Source organism: Salmo salar, chromosome 24 (assembly GCF_965601325.2).
Source record: "Salmo salar chromosome 24, fSalSal1, whole genome shotgun sequence".
NCBI classification, from domain to species: Eukaryota; Metazoa; Chordata; class Actinopteri; order Salmoniformes; family Salmonidae; genus Salmo; species Salmo salar.
The window spans coordinates 35,338,028-35,357,064 of record NC_138314.1 but is presented as its reverse complement, the minus strand read 5'-3'; the positions used below and the strand labels follow the sequence as shown (position 1 = coordinate 35,357,064).

Below are 19,037 nucleotides of genomic sequence, written 5' to 3'. Positions count from 1 at the left end.
ACTAGCCCGTATAGCAGAATAGGATAAAGGAAAAAGGACTAGCCTGTATAGCAGAATAGGATAAAGGAGAAAGGACTGGCCCGTATAGCAGAATAGGTATAAAGGAGAAAGGACTAGCCCGTATATCAGAATAGGATAAAGAAGAAAGGACTAGCCCGTATAGCAGAATAGGATAAAGGAGAAAGGACTAGCCCATATAGCAGAATAGGATAAAGGAGAAAGGACTAGCCTGTATAGCAGAATAGGATAAAGGATAAAGGACTAGCCCATTTAGCAGAATAGGGTTAAAGGAGAAAGGACTAGCCCGTATAGCAGAATAGGAGAAAGGAGAAAGAACTAGCCTGTATAGCAGAATAGGAGAAAGGACTAGCCCGTATCTCAGAATAGGATAAAGAAGAAAGGACTAGCCCATATAGCAGAATAGGATAAAAGAGAAAGGACTAGCCCGTATAGCAGAATAGGATAAAGGAGAAAGGACTAGCCCGTATAGCAGAATAGGATAAAGGAAAAAGGACGAGCCTGTATAGCAGAATAGGAAGAAGGAGAAATAAAAGAAAAAGGACTGGCCTGTATAGCAGAATAGGAGAAAGGACTAGCCCGTATATCAGAATAGGAGAAAGGAGAAAGGACTAGCCCATATAGCAGAATAGGAGAAAGGAGAAAGGACTAGCCCATATAGCAGAATAGGATAAAGGAGAAAGGTCTAGCCTGTATAGCAGAATAGGATAAAGGATAAAGGACTAGCCCATTTAGCAGAATAGGGATAAAGGAGAAAGGACTGGCCCGTATAGCAGAATAGGAGAAAGGAGAAAGGACTAGCCTGTATAGCAGAATAGGAGAAAGGACTAGCCCGTATATCAGAATAGGATAAAGAAGAAAGGACTAGCCCATATAGCAGAATAGGATAAAGGAGAAAGGACTAGCCCGTATAGCAGAATAGGATAAAGGAGAAAGGACTAGCCCGTATAGCAGAATAGGATAAAGGAGAAAGGACTAGCCCATATAGCAGAATAGGATAAAGGAGAAAGGACTAGCCTGTATAGCAGAATAGGATAAAGGATAAAGGACTAGCCCATTTAGCAGAATAGGGATAAAGGAGAAAGGACTAGCCCGTATAGCAGAATAGGAGAAAGGAGAAAGGACTAGCCTGTATAGCAGAATAGGAGAAAGGACTAGCCCGTATATCAGAATAGGATAAAGAAGAAAGGACTAGCCCATATAGCAGAATAGGATAAAGGAGAAAGGACTAGCCCGTATAGCAGAATAGGATAAAGGAGAAAGGACTAGCCCGTATAGCAGAATAGGAGAAAGGAGAAAGGACTAGCCCATATAGCAGAATAGGATAAAGGAAAAAGGACGAGCCTGTATAGCAGAATAGGATAAAGGATAAAGGACTAGCCCATATAGCAGAATAGGATAAAGGAAAAAGGACGAGCCTGTATAGCAGAATAGGATGAAGGAGAAATAAAAGAAAAAGGACTGGCCTGTATAGCAGAATAGGAGAAAGGACTAGCCCGTATAGCAGAATAGGTATAAAGGAGAAAGGACTAGCCCGTATAGCAGAATAGGATAAAGGAGAGAAAGGACTAGCCCGTATAGCAGAATAGGATAAAGGAAAAAGGACTAGCCTGTATAGCAAAATAGGATAAAGGAGAAAGGACTAGCCCGTATAGCAGAATAGGTATAAAGGAGAAAGGACTAGCCCGTATATCAGAATACGATAAAGAAGAAAGGACTAGCCCGTATAGCAGAATAGGATAAAGGAGAAAGGACTAGCCTGTATAGCAAAATAGGAGAAAGGAGAAAGGACTAGCCCGTATATCAGAATAGGACAAAGGAGAAAGGACTAGCCTGTATAGCAAAATAGGAGAAAGGAGAAAGGACTAGCCCGTATATCAGAATAGGATAAAGGAGAAAGGACTAGCCCGTATATCAGAATAGGATAAAGGAGAAAGGACTAGCCCGTATATCAGAATAGGAGAAAGGAGAAAGGACTAGCCTGTATAGCAGAATAGGATAAAGGATAAAGGACTAGCCCATTTAGCAGAATAGGGATAAAGGAGAAAGGATTAGCCCGTATAGCAGAATAGGAGAAAGGAGAAAGGACTAGCCTGTATAGCAGAATAGGAGAAAGGACTAGCCCGTATATCAGAATAGGATAAAGAAGAAAGGACTAGCCCATATAGCAGAATAGGAGAAAGGAGAAAGGACTAGCCCGTATAGCAGAGTAGGATAAAGGAGTAAGGACTAGCCCGTATAGCAGAATAGGATAAAGGAGAAAGGACTAGCCCATATAGCAGAATAGGATAAAGGAAAAAGGACGAGCCTGTATAGCAGAATAGGATGAAGGAGAAATAAAAGAAAAAGGACTGGCCTGTATAGCAGAATAGGAGAAAGGACTAGCCCGTATAGCAGAATAGGTATAAAGGAGAAAGGACTAGCCCATGTAGCAGAATAGGATAAAGGAGAGAGGACTAGCCCGTATAGCAGAATAGGATAAAGGAGAAAGGACTAGCCCGTATATCAGAATAGAATAAAGGAGAAAGGACTAACCCGTATAGCAGAATAGGATAAAGGAGAAAGGACTAACCCGTATAGCAGAATAGGATAAAGGAGAAAGGACTAGCCCGTATATCAGAATAGGAGAAAGGAGAAAGGACTAACCCGTATAGCAGAATACGATAAAGGAGAAAGGACTAACCCGTATAGCAGAATAGGATAAAGGAGAAAGGACTAGCCCGTATAGCAGAATAGGATAAAGGAGAAAGGACTAGCCTCTATAGCAGAATAGGATAAAGGAGAAAGGACTAGCCAGTATATCAGAATAGGATAAAGGAGAAAGGACTGGCCCGTATAGCAGAATAGGATAAATGAGAAAGGACTAGCCTCTATAGCAGAATAGGATAAAGGAGAAAGGACTAGCCATTATATCAGAATAGGATAAAGGAGAAAGGACTGGCCCGTATAGCTGAATAGGATAGAATTTGGGAGACAGGGATCAATAGATCACCATATCACAACCTAATTAGATGTATGAAAGTGAGATATTATAAGGTACATTATGGTCCAGGTGGGAATGTTATCCTGAAAGAGGGCTTGTGCTGTTCCTCATGACATGCATGGAAAAACAAAGCCAAGAAAATATACGGACACTCTACCCAAAATGATTTTGTGTATTTGTTTAGATGAAGCAGCACCACCTAAAATGTTTGGTGATTTAGCCTCTCATCTCACCAGGTTTGGGGAGTAACTGACTACAAGAAAACTGTACCTGTAATCAGTTACGTTACTAGCAAAAATATTGTAATCAGATTAGATATACTTAAAAAAAAAATATTATTTGTTGGATTACTTTTAAATTCAGAAAGGATGTTTGTGAAAAAATGATGACACCTTTCTGTTTTCTAAAGGACATTCAATTCAGCATTGAAAAAAGGCGCAGGTCTAAGTGTGTTCCACCTGAGGGAGTCTATCCATAAGCCAGAGACCACTTTGATGACACATCAAATGCGTTTGATGGACCCTTTTCGTCTTCGTCTAATGCCTCGTAGCCCGTTCCTGCAGTCAAATGACCAAATCACCTTCTAGTGGCCTCATGGGTAGAATGTTATTCATATTTTTCATATTTTCATAATTAATAAACATTATTCTTTTTAAAATGGCAGAAATCTGATGTTTCTTTGTCAAATGGAGTTGTTATATTTCAGTCTTCTGTGATGTATAGACCCTTTTCCAGCACACTACATATTGACGTCATGCACAGATGCGCGCGACTCTGGGCGGCAGTAAGAAACCCATCACCATCTGCGCCATTCAACATAGCCTAGATTAACTTTTTTTGTTCTCATACGCTTACAATGTTTTGATTCTTGCTTGAACAGTCGTTAAGATTATATTTGGTTGTGATATTTGCAAAATGTTAGCTAGAATGCTAACGCTCATTGATATAGTCTGTAGCAAAAGCTAGTCTAAGAGCCATTTTACTGGTTGAAGTGTTTTTTAAGTGTAATCCAGTTGATTATACTTAAATGATACAAACATTATATTAAGCAGGACATTCATACGAGCCTTAAAATCCAATTATATAATCCAAAAGTAGTGTGAAATGCACTCATAAGCAACATGCAAATAGAGGATTTTATTGCTTGCATTCTATGAGAACGCCCCCTTGTTCTGACACCAACTTGCGAGCATCGCCCTCATGCGGCACAGAAAGGGGTCTATATAAAGTGTAATATTGGAATGTAAACTCAAAAGGTTATACATCTGACATGGTACGTGCCCATAACCCCGTGTGTGAGGTGCATACTTTTGTTCCAAAGTAGATTTGTTTAAGACTACCAAGAAATCCCGATTTAGCCCACTGAAGTAAAAGGTTAAGGGGTAAGAAATCCAAACTTAACTGAAAGTAATCAGATTACGTTGCTGAGTTTGGGTAAACCAAAAGTTATGTTACTGATTACAATTTTGGACAGGTAACTAGTAGGCTAACAGGTTACATTTAGAAAGTAATCTACCCAACCCTGCCTCTCACTATCATCTCTCGAAAGGTTACAGCAGAAAAAGACGGACAGCTGTGCTATACATGTATTTACTGAGTGAAGTAGGCCTAAAGTGTGCCTTGCCTGGTTTTGGAAGGAGCTGGCTACATCAGAAACAGACAGTCAGCCATTTACAGTGTGTAGACCTACAGTGTATGCCTCAGCCTTGCCTGGTTTTGGAAAGGGGTTGAGGAGGTGTGGCCTCCAGCGCCTGCCGCCCCCGTAGCCAGAGAGAGTACCCATGACAACCGTAAGGGCCTGCTGGCGACTCCCTGTCTTCGCTGGTCGGTGTTGCCATGGCGACTCCCCGCGGGGCTCCCATGTATCAGCGGGAGGGGCGTCCAGTCCAGTTGACTAACCCTCTTCCAGCTGGGGAGCAGCAGAGGGCGGGGGGGAATAGCATGGCAGAGCTGAGAGAGACAGAGAGAACAGCAGAGCTGAGTGAAAGAGTGGGAGAAAGATTGCACAGCACAGCAAAGCAGTGTGTGTGTCGGCCCAGCAGTGCCTGGAGAGCAAGAGACGGTACACCAGAGAGAGTGAGAGACAGAGAGAGAGAAACAGAGAGAGAGGGAAAGAGAGAGAGGGAGGGGGAGGAAGAGCAAGAAACCAAAACCCCAGGAGGACACACAAGGGTGTTCTGAACTATGAAAACAGGCTCCATCCCTGATTACACACAGACACCCTTATAACTGCAGTCAGTTACTGAGTCCAAAATAATGTTTTTTTTTACTGCAGTAATTATGCAGTACACTGCAGTTATTCTGTAATTACTCCATTCCAAATTCCAGTCGACTGCAGTTACTGCAGTTTCAAAACTGCAATCTTTTTTTGTAAGGGCAAGGGCTGGCTCCAGGCATAAGCGACATAAGCGGTAGCTTAGGTCCCCCGGACTCAACACAAAAAGGGGGGTCTCAATTTAGGCTACTGTTGAGTGTGCAGTTACAAAATGTGATTGTGCATAAGCAGTTTTCCTTTTGTTATGTCAGTCAATGACAGTCACTTAATTGTCATTCACAAAAAAACTGATTGGTAAGTTAGCCTAGCCAGCTATCTAAACTTGTAGTAATCATGGCCAAATGACTGACGGGTACGTGCCCAAGGGGCCCTGACTTCCAGGGGGCCCCCATTGATTTTGTAAGCCACTCTCACTCAGATATAATTTTAACATGGCATAAGTCATGGCAAAATGTGTACAAATTCAGGAAATTTGCTTTAAAACTGCAAAAGTTGATCTCTACCCACTACAGTACTTACTATAGAATTCTGTAGTAAACTGTAGTATACTGTAGAATACTATCCTACACATCGTAGTATTCCTCGATCATGTCGTAGTCTTTAGTATAGAATTTTGTAGTATACTGTAGAATCCTATAGTACACACCCCAGTATTAAACACACAAAAAACACTGTAGTAAATACTATAGTCCGCAAAAACACTACCTTCTTAACTATAGTCAATACTACAGTATTTAATTTGCATATATCCTGCCTATTCCCCTCCCTCATATCCCAATTTGTGCAATCTGTAAATACTACAGTATACACCATTCCATAAAAACACTACAGTACTTACTACAGTATAACGTACTACAGTCAGCAAAACATTACAGTAAATACTACAGTATATTACAGTCCACAAAAGCACTACAGTACTTACTGTAGTATATGCTACACTTTTTTTACTACAGTATTTATATTTACTACAGTAAATACTACAGTATATTACAGTACACTACGTTATAAACTAGGTGGTTCGAGCCCTGAATGCTGATTAGCTGACAGCCATGGTATATCAGACTGTATACCATAGGTATGACAAAACATTTATTTTACAGCTCTAATTATGTTGGTAACCAGTTTATAATAGCAATAAGGCACCTTGGGGGGGTTGTGGTATATGGCCAATATACCACGGCATAGGGCTGTATCCAGGCACGACGCAAAAGAACAGCCCTTAACCGCGGTATATTGTCCATACCACACCCCTTCGGGCCTTATTGCTTAAGTATACTACAGTGAATACTGAAGTAAAGTCTGCAAAAACATTACAGTGAATACCATAGTATTCCTACCATGGTATACACTATAGTATTTTTTCATGTGGGGCGCAAGCCATGGCAAAATGTGTAGAACTGCAGGAAATGTACAGTAAAACTGAAAATGTTCCTCTCTGTCCCAGGGCAAAATTTGTAGAATTGCAGCAAATTAACTTTAGAAGTAAAAAATGTTTTATCTCCGCTGTCAAGAGGGGGGCCACAAAATGTTTTGCCCACCCAACCAAATCTGGTTTAGGGTATCCCAAAAGGCTAGATCCGGCCCTGCACACAGACATCAACCGACTGTCCTGTAGCTTTAGCCAAAGCTATTCCAAAGAGATGTAGTTTATGGCAGGGGTTCTCAAAGTGGGGTCAGAGCTCAAATTAAATTAAAAAAGTATAATAAAAAAATTCTAATATTTCTAAAAACAACAGATTAAAATGCATTTTGGGATCCGTGGAATAAGTTTAGAGGGTGTAATAGATGTAATAGAATTGCATGATATTAGCTTTAAAGCGTCAACAACAAAACATCTCTCTCCCACATGACAAAATCTGTAGAATTGCAGGAAATTAGCTTGAAAATATATATTTTTTCTCTCCATGGTTCTCAAGAGGCAGGCCTTTCAAATGTTCCTTCCCAGGGCCCGAGACTTGGTTTGCCTGGCTTGTATGCTATTTTTTTTTTTTTATCTCACTTGAGTTGTGTTTTGATTATGAGGTGGTCCCTGATGAATTTGGGGTCCCCGGCCCCAAAATGTTTGAGAACCGTGGTTTATGGCTTTAGCAAAAATAAATAAACAATAGTCATTGACATTATAACCTCGACTTCCTAAAAATGGTCAAACGAATTATTGCAGTAATTATCTGAGGATTAATATTTGACTGATTCCGCATGTGCTTTAACAAACCTCTGCAACAGATACTGTCTGTACGTTACCCTTCCTCCCCACTCAAACCCGTCTCACTGACAAGCACGGCACATAGGTTTTGGCTGACTCGGGACCCAGGGTAGGCTACTCTGTTCCCAGATGGTTGTGTTGTTCTGTAGTCGTGTGGTGGGGAAGCCTGTGAAATGGCAACAGTGTGTCCGCTGGCTGGGAAATAGACAGAGGCTTTTTCTGCCCCATAATTGCTCCAAGCTGTGTCCCCTTGAAGGTCTGTAAACCACTTTTCATGTGTTTGTGGGTGTGTGTGTGTGTGTGTGTGTGTGTGTGTGTGTGTGTGTGTGTGTGTGTGTGTGTGTGTGTGTGTGTGTGTGTGTGTGTGTGTGTGTGTGTGTGTGTGTGTGTGTGTGTGTGTGTGTTGGGTTGGGTTGGGGGAATCACAAGTAAAAATCCATTTGATGTAAATACAGAGTATATACTGTAGGCCTAACTAATTTAAGTTAAAAAAATATATTCAATCAAAATTGCGGGTTATTGCATCTTTTAAAGGCAATGTTCACGCGTTCACTGCATCTTGCATGTCAGCTCAATCGGAAATTGTCTTTAAAAGCTGTAATGCCTTTAACCTGCGAGCAGATTTATAATATGCTATTAAGCAGAAGCTTTTATCCGAAGCAACTTACAGTCATGCATGCATACATTTTACGTATGGGTAGCCCCAGCGGGAAATGGTCAAATGTATTCTTGCAGTAATTATGTGAGGCTTAATATTTGACTGTTAATTTGAATTACATTTTTTTTTTACTTAAAAATGTATAAAGAATATAAATGCCTCATGAGGTTAGTTCAACTAAAAGCTTATTTTACAGTAATGTTTGAAAACAAAGTAAATGTAAACAAACTCTATATACCATCAAAACATGGTTAAAACTATAATTGTTATATCATCGATGGTCAGTCCTCTGTCTATGAATTGGAGAGAGGTAGAGCCCATTCCTCAGCTTTTTACCAAAATAGGGGCAGAGAAAATGCTTTGTTATTGTTTCAACTACTGATTGTCCTTTAAGCCTTTAAGTCCATTTCTTTCTTTTTATTTACCAACAAGAGGTTTTAGTCACGAGGAAAGAACCGTGTACAACAATAAAAGGAACATCTTCAGGACAAATTTCTTTTGGAAAAGCAGAGATAAACTTCCCACAGTAAACATTTTGTTGATGTAAGTGCAGAAAATGTCTTCACTGTTTTTTTGTCTCAATTTCATATAAAAACATATTATTTTCATGATATAAAAAGTGACACAAGGCATTTTTTGTCAGTGTTACGAAAGGCAATGAGCCAAAGACATTCTATACTAATATAAATGAACTATTACAGTTTATTTTCTCTAGTCATTCGTGCGATAATACTTATTCTATCCTACAAGTTTGTGACTAGTCTACTTCTACATGTAATAAAGTGTAACTATAATGTGCACCTGTCATGGTAACCTTTGGATTTACAAATCTTAGCATATAAAAAACATTGTTTTTTGACAGAAGTTAGTTTGTTGACACAAAGACACAAACCACTATCCAGACTTATTTATGGAACTCTGAGAAGCACCCTCCCCTGCACAGGTGAACGTTACATATCTTGCAGCCAAACACGCTCTCATGTCGCAGACCCTTGTTTGTGCAGTTCCTGCAGCGTCGGGAGCGCTCAGACATGCGGTCCAGTCGGTGCCCGTACTCAATGGGTGAGTCTGCGTGGCGTTTACGTGCTGCCCGCTCCATACCCCTCGCCCCCTGGTAGTCCCCGATGAGCTGCTGTGCCAGGCGAACGCGGAAGTGACGCTGGGTGAACTGTTTCCCGTTGCAGCCAGCCGGAGGGGCGCCCCCGCGGCTCTCTCGTAGGATGACGTAGGCGTTGACGATGCAGAGGTTGACGTAGAACCACAGGAAGTAGCGCCACCACTTCTTGCAAGGGCGCCCCACCTGGTAACACTCCCTCAGCTGGTCACACAGGTCTACCCCTCTCATGTTCTCCTGGTACAGTAGCAGGGGGAGGGGGTGTGGAACCCCAAAAGACACTCTTCCTCCGCCATCACTATCCACCTCCCACTCACGCTGCTGCTGCCTGCCCGGGCTGATTCCCACAATCCCCGGCGCCGAGTTGGAAGACAGACAGCTGACCACCTTGGTGTCCCGGGTTACCGTGGCGACAATGTTGCCGCGCTGGCACTGGTAAAACTCGCCCGGCGACAGCTTGCCGACGTTGCATGGGCGGAGGACCTCAGGGTAACCACGGCGACTGGGCTGGGTGGGGCCGCAGGCATAGAGGCCGTTCCGGAGGAGCCTCTGCATGAGGGGCACAGAGGTGAAGAAGCTGTCCATGAAGAGGTGGTGGTGCTTCCCCTCCAGACCCCTCACCAGGGACGTCACCACTCTGTAGCCCAGGGCAGCCACCGCCGCCTCCTCGCTGGCCTTGCCCACATAGATCCTGGCACGGTGGCAGTAGCCTGAACGGGAATCACACAGCATCCACACTTTGAGTCCTTTCTTTAGGGGCTTGGAGGGCATGCACTGGGTCGGGGAGAAACTACCTTTCACGGCCACGGCACCCTGGTCGATGGTCAGGCAGCGGTTGGGCGTGTACGAGTCCCACATGGTGTTCTCAACGACGTCCAGCAGAGCACGTATTTTGTAGAGGCCATCATACCCTCGCTCACCACGCACAGGCTCTGACTCACGGTCGCATAGATGTAGGTTCTGGGTGAGTTTCTCAAAGCGCCTAGCTGTCATAGTCTTTTTAAAGCCTGCATTGCCTATGAAAATGTCACTGGCCCAGTACATGTCAGCATCAGGAAGCTGGTTGATGCCCATAAGAATGTTCAGTCCTATGTAAGCTTTCATCTCTCTCAGGTCAGTGGGATGCCAGTGGGGGTCGGACTTTCCACTCCTCCTTTGCCGATAGAGGGCGTAACTGTTTGTTTGTTCTACCATGTGTTCAAAAAGAGAATCTGGAAAGAGTAACCGGAAATAGTCACGAGTGTCAGCATCGTCCCCCAGCGAATGCTGTGGGCCACTGACAGCGGAGAATGGCTCTATTGAAATTACCTGATCAGGTTCGCCCCAGAAGTCGGGAGAAGTGCAGTCTTCATCCAAGTCATCATCAAAGCTGAAAAAACTCGTGTGCTCCTCCTCCTCCAAATCGGAGAAATCAATATCCGAGTCGTTTGACGTGGTGTCAGAGCAGTTATTGGAGGTAGAATAATAGCACTCCTTCGCGTACTCCTCCTCCTCGTGCTTGATTCCATTGCCAGTGACCAAAATAATATTGCAGCCTCCTTCCGCGATGTAACTGACTGCGTCTGCAGTCTCCTCCGTTGCTGCTGTGCTTTTGAATCCATTCTCCCCCTCCTCGCCGTCCTCCTGTACTTCGTCTTCCTCCTCGTCCGAGTCTGGCTTTCTGAAAGGAATTTCAAACCACTTTACATCGACTGAAAGATTAAGCGGAGAATCTTCACTGTCGGAGACCGTGGTAGTTTCTGTGTCCGCGTTAGTTTCCAAAATAGTAAAAAGCTCTCTCTTCTTTCTTGCCGCCATGTCGGGGTATAGAACTGTCCCTGCATGAGTCTTGTATTTATTTTTTTCGTGGGGAAATAATCCTCAAATCTAACCTTCAATTCAATATGAGCCAAAATGCACTTAGAGACGTCTTCGTAAAACTTGCTGGTCTTTAAACCATGTGGTTTCTATAAGCTTGAATCTCATTGTTTCCGCTCTTCGGTTTTCTACGCTTTGTAGCGCAGTGTGGCCGCAGACGTCAGAAGCTGCATGCATGTCCTGCTTTGTAGGGCGTTTTGCGACTGCAGCTGGTGGGGTTGCTAGTTCGCTAGGCTGGCAGATGGCCGCTTGCTGTTGTAATGCCCGCTGGCATTCGCCACTATCAATAGCAGGATACCCACCTCCGGGGACACGGAGAAAGGAAAAGAGTGCATGATATAGTTTATGCCTATACAGATTTCCTATTTCTAAATAAACTGTTTTTTTTATTGTATAATGAATGAAGAATGTTGAATTTGTAGCCTACATGAATTAACAATCAATTTACAGAACACTCACTGAGTGACAACATTGCGTATTTGTAGGCTGTTATTACGCACGCAGTAATGCGCACTAAAATTATTGTTCTCCATGATATTATTTAGGTACCCTAAATGTCTGATGATGAAGCAGCATATGGTTCTACACCACATACCCCTCTATGTAGCCTACTAGATATATCTCATACAGTTATATACTATTACAATAGTTCTCTCAGCCTAATGATGAGCTCATTCATTCATAAACATGTTTCCTCTAACGGGTTACTACACGAAACTGCAGTCCCATAGGCTATTTTGGGAATTTAGTCCATCCCTCTTATATTGTAGGAATGTGGGCAGTCCCTATTCTTCACTCAGAGGGGAGTATTTGTGTAATGTCAAGTGATGTTTTACCTGGCACTCTTAACTATTAGCTGATGTATGGTTTAGCCTACTTTCATGTACCTGAGCTGACAGGTACCCATCATTCATCATTTAACACACCATCCTCATACAAGATGAATTATTTCCAGTATTCAATTGAACAAGAATGTTCCTCTGGCCACACCTAAGTACAGTATTACCGGTATGCACTGGTTTCAGCATTGGCTGTGAATACATTACTTTGGGTTAACGTTATATTATATGCCATGCAGCCTTGGTGAATTGTTCAGTTTCTGTAGTGTTTTACCACTGTAGTTAGTGTGCCGCTAGACTTAATGCAGTATACAACAACTGAAATATGCAAATAGGCTAAAGGTGTCGACTTTCCTCAGGATATCTTACTTTAAAGTCTTTTTAAGTCCTAGTGTGAATGTAGTACTGAGAAGCATGGTTAACAAGATGTCTAACTAAGGTCTCTGGGTTCAGATGAAACCACTCTGGTCTGGTCTATGCCTTGCACACTTGGGAGGAGGCTGCTGCCAAACTCCTATTATGGAGGATGGGGGAAGGGAGCAACAACCATGGCCTGCCTGACTCTATGGTTGAGTGAACACTTGGTCACTGCCTCTGGGCCATGCAGGAAGAACAGGATTTATGGCTGGTTCTTAGCCTACCCTTGCTCACATTCTAGTAGTCTTTGTTTCTGTGGTACCATATTGCCTAGTCCTCTCTACACTGGTAGAATGTGTTTCCTTATCTGCCCAGAAAGGATTATTGGGGTAGAACTATACTAGTAACCAGTGTGTAGGAAATGGGGGGGGGGGGGGGGGGGGGGGAACTGTGATCCTGTGCTTAGAGATATCCGGACCAAAAATAGAAGTAAGCAAAAAAGCCTCCCTCCAGTGTTTCCAGGCCCCTGGAGCACAGTGCTGCAGCAGACCCCTCAGAGACTCCAGCAGTGGGGTGGAGAGACGCTGACCAATAGGGGGTGAGACACTGTGTGTGTGTGTGTGTGTGTGTGTGTAGTGCAGGGATGGACTGGCCATCTGGCACTTTGGGCAAATGCCAGATGGGCTGGTAAATTTTTAGCCTAGTGGGCATGTCTAACTTGTTTTTTTTGTTTTTTTGTGCAAAATGATATTTATCTGGCTAATAATGGGGGCCTCAAAGGAAAAAATGGTCCGGTGTGTTAGAAATGCCAGGGCCAATATTTGGTCCCAGTCCGCCCCTGGTGTAGTGTGTGTGCCTGTGGTGTGGACAACTCAAATACTTATTTTTTACACAATCTCATAGACAGGATCAGGGCAGTGCATGTGTGGTAGTAGCACAACCACTACAGCCGCCGATACAGAGCATTGCCCTCTCACTATTCTTCTCTAATGGAACAGAGCACTCCATCAAGCTCACATTTTATGAGTAAAGACAATAATAATCAATATCTTTCTGTGGAATTAACAGTTAGAATGTGTGATTGGTACCTTAGTGGTGGCCTGATACATACATGTTCTTAGTCCCTTTGCAATGTCTGGATACATTTTCTCAGTTGCATGAACCGGATTTGTCCTATGTTAGTGCAATGTGCCTTTGAAATGTCATGTTTTTTGTCCTAACAGAAATCATAACATTTCATTTGAATTGTATGTCATAACAGAATCATAGGACTGTCATAAACATGACATAACACATGACATAAGATGATATGACCATTGACAGTAAATAAAAGCCTGTCCCAACCAGTTCACAAAGGTTAAACATAAGCATTTGTCTTTATTATTACTAAAATCAAAAAGTCAAAGAACACCATTTGTTATTTCATGGATACATTTTCATAGCTGTATATATGGTCATTAGCAATAACATCAGTTTATGCCTACATCACCATATCGTCTTTGTTTTATCCATACTAATCATACATTGCTGCAAAGCCCATTGTAATTTAGCCCATTTGAGACTTTTGGCTACATTCCACTAATGTTCCTTGTACTCAGATGATGAAACGGAGGGCCAATTGTGACCTTGAATGACTTTCACCTAGTGGCCTTTTCCATTTTGGGAAACAATGACCATACCACCCCCTTGTGGTGGTCTGAGAGAACTGATGTAATTTCCCCAGGAGGAATTTCAGTGAATCTAATGCATAACTATTACAGTACAATAGACTGTTCTGTTTCGTTATGAATTGGAAAATCTTTTTTATGGCTTTGGGCAGTTCTGTTAGCTATGATCAGCAACACCCTCTCTTCTATAACATACACACCTTCAATTAAATTAAAAGGGCTTTATTGGCATGGGAAACATATGTTTACATTGCCAAAGCAAGTGAAATAGATACACATTCTCTCTTCAATAACACACACACACACACACACACACACACACACACACACACACACACACACACACACACACACACACACACACACATCCATAACCTGAATTCTCTACATACATCTAAATGGAGAGATGAAGAAATGATGTGATATACATTCACATATACCAGTGTCCACAGCTGCACTGATATGGAGACGGGAACAGACTGAGTTTCCCAATATAACCACTGGATGGTGCTAAAGCATTGGCTTTCGTGAGAAAACTTTGGTCAAAATGATGTCAATGCACAATAGCTGGTGAAGAAATGTAGGATTATTGACAGAGAATAACAGTATATGGGTTAGAATCTGTCCTGTAAAGATCTATTTAAAGTATTTTCATTTGTAGACAGTGGTGGATTTCATACCAGTCCAGACTGTCTACTGTGTGCATGAATAGTACTCTTCTCTCAAACCTCTAGACTGAAATCTCAAGATGTAAAAATAAAAGTTGCAGCATGAGTTTCCAGAACTACATAACTTTTTAGAACTACTGATATGTTTCAGAAGTACACACAACACCTCCAGTTACACACGCGCACACACACGCACATGCACGTACACGCACGTGTACACGCACGCACACACACACACACACACACACACAAAATATATTGTGTATCTTGGTCTTCAGCTCTGTTTGTGACCAGGCCATGTGTTTGTCATTATGGTCATTCTGCTAGGACCAGAGCTGATGTACTGGGTCAGACTGGCTTTGGCCAAGATCCCAGACTGGCCCAGCCCACTGTCCCAGTATCTGGTTCTGGATATCGCCACGTCCAACCAGTGACTAATCCTAATTCCCTGAGCAATCTATCCGTATTAGCCCGCTGATATTCTGCCTCTCCATTTTGTACTGTGGTGATTATTCATTTCTGTTTCTGTTTCAGAGGTAGCCGAACTGAAACATTTAGGGTCTGCCTTTGTTCAGAAAATGGAATGGAATTCGATGCATTGAAATTGTTGCATACAGTACATTATAGATTACAGTAATGTGCTATGGAATAAAACCAAAGTAAAATAAAGGAAAGACCGTGTCTGGGGCAGATGAAAGAGAGAGGCTCCTAGTTTCCTTTGGTGTTCAGTGTAGACTCTTCCTGGACCCAATCTCAGTAGGCGGTCCTAAACTCCTCTTTGACTCCATAAGTAAACATAGCCTAATGAAAAGGAAATCACTGGAAGATTACAGTTCATTAACATGCCATTGACCATGTTAAGGAGAGGCACCACAGGCTGAAATTACATTTTTTCATCTACTTATCAATTTTGAGATTTTGGGGTATTTTTGTCCTTGACTATTAGTACTTTCAAAAAGTTAACATAAAAATGTCTAGAACTTGATGTAAATGTATATTTCCTTTTAGTTATCATACTACCATCATCAGAATGTAATTCATTAAAACATTTACATAAATCCATAATTTCATAGCTCACATATTTTAAAAGCCCACTTCATAGAGAATGTTACAAACTGGACTATATGTAGTAACTTACTTTGTAGAGATGTTTAAGACAGGCATTTGGCGATTGGTAGGCTAAATTCATTGTACTTGTCTTTACTGTCATTTTCCGAAAGTCAGACTCTTCTCACACACCAACAAAAAAAAAATCGTTTCAGAAGCATCTGCAGTCACAAAATTTTGTCTGGTTATTAATAGAAATATTTTCCAGACTTGAATTGTTGATGTGTGGTCAAATTTGTATTCTTCGGAAACATTTCTTTGGAAAAAATAATTTATCCACAATCTACTCTATACAATTCCAGTCTTGGAGTGTCTAAACAAAATGAAACCAAAGTATTTAGTCTGGCTTCATCCAGTGTCCTAAAAAATGGATTTGTTGTATATGCAAATTGTGCATATTTAAAAATGGAATCCGTGGTAGGGGGAAACAGCGCCACTGGCCACCCCACCAACTTTGTTATTGTTTTCGTTGCCAAGCTAAGGGAGCGTTGTGCAGCATGGTAAAACATTTTTTGCAGTACATATTCTGTTCTTCTATCGTGCGTGCAATGAGGTGCTGGTGGACAAGACAGTGTTCGTTGTTTGCAGTAACTTCTTTGTTGTTGTAATATTGCAAATGGATGTGGCTGTTTCACCATTATTATTCCAGGTTTAATTAGATATAGCCTAACTTGCATATTCTAATACAATATTTCAGAAAAGTTGTAATACAAAAAAGTGTTATATTTGTGTCTACATTCAACTGGTTCATTGTGATATTACCTTATTAGGGTGTGGTGCCTTGCCTCCAGTTCAGCTGGCCCTTTGCCATCTTGGACTCAACCCTCCCACTTTTATTCTCCCTGTTGGAGAATGGTGAGCCTTCTTCTCTGATACCAGAGTATCTGACAATGTGGTAAAGAGAGGAGGCTGGAATAATACACAGAGAGAGGATCTAGGGGGAAAGTGGGCAAAGATTATCTTTGCATTATTCTACACTTCCTTTCTGGACAAGGGAAGGGAAGTTGTGGTCTTTTGGAGCTGGAGCAACCAAACACCACCTTGTCTTGAAGTGACACTAACTGTATTGAACACCTGTGTGTGTGTGTGTGTGTGTGCGTGCGTGCAGCATGTGTGTAGTAGTCTGCATAGGATGAGGGTGTGTGTGTGTTTAACACTATAGAAACTATGTAGAAACTATCCAGTAGTAAGTGTGGTGATGGATTTCTTTGTGGATGAGGATTATCTATATGAAGCATGAAACTGGCCGCTTACTCCGACTGTGATATGTGGTTGTCACACATAGCTATTCTAAGATGAATGCACTAACTGTAAGTCTCTCTGTATAAGAGCGCCTGCTAAATGACTAAAATGTTAATGTACTGTAGAGATGCAATATGCTACGAGGTGTAGTATGAGGTTTGATACACCATGATCCATTCTCTCTGCGTGAGACTGATAACAACAACTATGTATAGGCACTTAAATGATTCACGTGGAATCAAGTGACATTGTATGTAACATATTTTCAATACTTCTCTAAAACAAAATAAACCCCAAATTCCGACAAACAAAATCCTTCTACACAGCTATCCATGCAGCCAGCTTATCATGCACCACAGTATACCTGCAAATAGAAAATGGTGATGATATCTATAGAGAAGTTATCCAAGAACAAGGAGTGAAGAACAGGAAGGAGTGAGTTTCCTGTGTTCATTTGACAATAAAACAAAATAACTCCACTGATCATGAACTTGAGAAATGCTGTTTTTGTTTTTACAGTGAATCAGTCCCAAATGAAACTGAAACAAGATCACTCCTCCAGAAGTTGTTCCATGTGGTTTGGTCTCATCTACCGCTGAGGTCCTCTACAGTGTTACACCAGAGGAAAAGGTATTCTGATGCTACCTTGGATTCTAATTATGGTTCTTGACTAAAGGAACAAACTAAATATGTGAAAGATATCCAGTCACTCTTGGAGAACAGTGGACATTATACAGTATATTGTAATTTCAGTTTATACTGTAGCCTTCATCAGCATGCTTGTTGTTACACACAAACGTCCCAGACTCCCCCACATATTCCCATGTAACCAACCCCATATCAAAGCCTTTCCCAGTACCAGACAGTGGGGAATTGTTCAAGGATATGGCTGTTTTATTTGTCTGATCCATACATAAGATTTTGTTTATTATGAATGGAATAGTTTTACCATAACAGACGGTCGTTAACAAATAAATAATCAATCTTGAGGGATTTCATCACAGATCCTCCAACATGTGCCAATCATTTATATTTTCTTAAGTAGGCATGAGAAACTTTGTTGATTTAGATTTGAAACACAATATATCTATTGTCTGGTACAATGGATACACCCAAGATGTGACATATCTTTCATTTATTTCCTCTCCTAAATATTCCTCTGGTTTTATTACATGAATAAATCTTGATTGTTAGTTGTAATGAAATCTCTTAAATTGTTTACATGTTGCCTGTAATTTGGTCCCATTGAGCTGTAGCTGAGAAAAGACAACAAACGCATCATTCTGCTGTTTGCCATTTTGACAGGTGTAAAATATTTATTATTTGCCAATGTTATTTGTTAGCATGTTAATTTGACATCCGCTGTAAACAAGCTGAGGCTCAGTGTGTCTAAAGGGTGGCTGACATCTTTTTGTTTTAATACTTAACTCTATCCTTTCTTGATAAAGTTGCAGCTCTTTCAAATTCAGGAAGATCCCAGCAGGAACACAATCCAGATGCCTGAAGATTCTGATGTGGACACCCCAAAAACACATCACCAATGATCAACTATTCTAATGCATATCTGTGGCTGGTATGGTTTCAGACAACAGTGTCTCCTGTCTTTGATAGAGTGTTAGTTGTGGGAAGACTGAAGACTCATTCAAAGGGGCCACTTCCATTCCCCTAGAAAGTAAAACCGTAGTTATTAAACAATAGCCATACTACATACAGTCTATGAGAAAGCTACTTGTTTTGTCCCTGTTTTGTCCTTGTTTTGCCAAGGTGAAACATCACAGGTCTAGAAATGTTATGTTGAATGACTTACAAAAGAAACCCCACAAATTGCTCATTTACGGACAGGCCTGCTTTGTAACAGCAAGAAACCTCAACGTATCCTTATCAATGACTGTTTTGGTCACCTTTTAAGGGAACGATTATGGTGAGACACAACATTACTTATGGGAGTACTTAATGTGACCTTATCTGATTGTCGTTTTAGACTCCTTTATGACAAATCTCTGAACAAGGAATTCCCAATTTCAGATTGGACCAGATCGAGTTTGGGGG

The 19,037-nt window shown here is 41.5% G+C and overlaps 1 long non-coding RNA gene across 1 annotated transcript; it reads left to right on the top strand.

The window, feature by feature from the left end:
- The first annotated feature begins 12,733 nt into the window (after positions 1 to 12,733).
- On the top strand, positions 12,734 to 18,696 carry LOC106585760 (uncharacterized). Its single transcript, XR_001324019.3, has 3 exons — positions 12,734 to 12,902; positions 17,508 to 17,618; positions 18,437 to 18,696. It is a non-coding gene; the product is annotated as an uncharacterized LOC106585760 (long non-coding RNA).
- The last annotated feature ends 341 nt before the right edge of the window (positions 18,697 to 19,037 follow it).